Genomic DNA, 2,636 nt, shown 5'->3' on the forward strand with positions numbered 1-2,636 from the left:
ATGTTGCAGCTGTTTGGGCCCCTGCAATGAAGTGAGGACCAATGAGGTGGTCGCCAATGATTCCGCACCATACATTTACAGTCCACGGTCGCTGTCGCTCCACCTGTCTGAGCCAGCGAGGATTGTCCACGGACCAGTAATGCATGTTCCGTAGATTCACTGCACCTTGTTTGTGAAACCCGCTTCATCGGTATACAGGTAGAACTGCAACGCATTCTCTGTTAATGCCCATTGACAGAATTGCACTCGATGATTAAAGTCATCACCATGTAATTACTGATGTAGCGACACAAGAAACGGGTGAAAGTGGTGACGATGCAGTATGCCCATGAGACTACTTTGACTCAGTCCACCGGCTCTCGCAATGTCCCGTGTACTCATGTGTGGGTTCATGGCAACAGCAGCTAACACACCAACTGCACCCGCTTCTCCTGTGACGGGCCTGTTACAGACCCGTTTGCGTGCTACGACCATACCTTTGCATACAGTTGGCGGTAGATGTTTTGCAATGTGCGGCACGTTGGATGCTCTCTGTCCGGGTGCCGTTCTGCATACACCCTGCAGGCTTCAGCTGCATTTCGTCGACACTCGCCATAGATGAGTATCATCTCCGCCTTTTCAGAGTTCGAATACACCATGGTCACAGTTCCTACAACACTACACTATCACAGAAGTCTGTTAACACGGTGTACTAAAGTTGGTCTGCGTGCGGAGACGAATGCAGAATAACAATAGCAGCAAGCAATACATGCGGACACTGCGACAGCTAGACCAAACCACAACAGTGCACTACAGCCACACTCGTAAACACGGTCGTCATCGTAAACATGTCCCTGCAGATGCTGCTCGCCGACCGTGGCCCGTGTTTGTTACAACACGCAGCTGAACGTCGGAGGTTTCAAGCGTCAACTTTAGGTTACAATATCTCCGGATGTAATTAACATTTTACAATGCAACAAACGGCACTGATTACGTATTTGTTTATATGTTCAGATGTGCTAGCAAAACTAACGTGGTTCTATTTAAAAAAAAAACGTAGGTTTGTGTTAAAAAACATACTTCCGTGCATTTTTGTATGGTTTGTATCAAACAATTACACTAGCCCCTCTCCTCACGTTCGGTCTGTGGAATCGGTTAATCAGTATTTGATGTGGTTTACGAAATATATCCAGCGGTAACGTTAGGTGACTCACCCTGTATATCTGCCAAGGATAGTAAACACGGGATAGGTCGATACCACGACATAAAGTCTTTCCGAATTTCATTCCGTGATCTGAGTTGGACAGTCATTATGCCTCGCAGAAACCCAAATGTCAGCATCTGAGAGAGGACGTGTAGTTGGGCTCAAAGAAGCCGGTTGGAGTTTCCTCCCATAGGAGACTGCTACGGTCGCAGGTTCGAACCCTGCCTCGGGCATGGATGTGTGTGATGTCCTTAGGTTAGTTAGGTTTAAGTAGTTCTAAGTTCTAGGGGACTGATGAACACAGATGTTAAGTCCCATAGTGTTCAGAGCCATTTGAAGCCTCCCATAGGAACTTACCACCACCACGCTCGGCTGAAGCTATAGGAGGGGTGGTGCATCTATTAACTGGTAATGGTTCATATCCCAAACATCTGCCTGGAGTAGGACATGTTAACACACTAATCGGTGTATGTGGGTAACAAGTTTCCGCTGATCATACAGTTTTCAGTTGTCCCTGTTTTCAAGTAGAGAGAAATGGAGGTATACTGTGATTTCCAAAGAATTTTAAAAGAGAGACGACAATTAATTTAACTGCATTTCTTATGTTAAAGCTCTTTCTCAGCTACCAGTCTTTAAGATGTCCACTTAATTTTCAACATTCCTCTACACCACCACATCTGAAGATAGCTATGTTATTAGCTAACCTTAAAGGACTCGTATGAATTTGTTATAAAAACTAAAACTCCTCCCGAACAGGGCATGAAAGCCCAACAGTACCGGCCGGCCGCCGTATCATCCTAAGCCGACAGGTGACATTGGATGCGGATATGGAGGGGCATGTGGTCAGCACACCGCTCTCCCGGCCGTATGTCAGTTTCCGAGACAGGAGCCGCTACTTCTCAGTCAAGTAGCTCCTCAGTTTGCTTCAAAAGTCCTAAGTGCACCCCGCTTGCCAACAGCGCTTGGCAGATCGTATGACCACCCATCCAAATTGTAGCCCAGCCCGACAGCGCTTAACTTCGGTGATCTGACGGGAACCGGTGTTACCACTGCCGTAAGGCCGTTGGCATGAATTCGTTATAAAACAGATAAATAACGAATAGAGGTAGGTCCAACCTATGTATTAAAATTTGTTGCATGTATCCGTATGATTTTGCTGTCGAATCTTGGACTGTTCCTAGTATTCGCCATAGGCCAATAATAAGGAAGTAAGCAGAAGAGGAGAAAGATATTGCAGCGGCGCAGCAGGTAAGTCATGGCCCCCAGGGGCGGCGGCGGCGGTAGGGGCATTCCGGGAATACGGGCAGGGGTTGGGCCACGGATTCCGCCAAGCGCAGAGCCGCCGCCTGGGTCGATGCCAGTAAACAAAGCGGCCAGCCGACACCGCCTCGCGCTCATGGGCCCAAGTCGCACGTCTCAAGGCAGAAAGGGCGCAGCTCCCGGGACGGTATTG

At 48.2% G+C, this 2,636-nt stretch overlaps 1 pseudogene; it reads right to left on the reverse strand.

Annotated features, from left to right (window-relative positions):
* Positions 1 to 2,133: 2,133 nt before the first annotated feature.
* LOC124803670 lies at positions 2,134 to 2,251 on the reverse strand (annotated as a pseudogene).
* Positions 2,252 to 2,636: the final 385 nt, after the last annotated feature.

The sequence above is a fragment of the Schistocerca piceifrons genome, chromosome 6, assembly GCF_021461385.2.
Source record: "Schistocerca piceifrons isolate TAMUIC-IGC-003096 chromosome 6, iqSchPice1.1, whole genome shotgun sequence".
Classification (NCBI taxonomy): Eukaryota; Metazoa; Arthropoda; class Insecta; order Orthoptera; family Acrididae; genus Schistocerca; species Schistocerca piceifrons.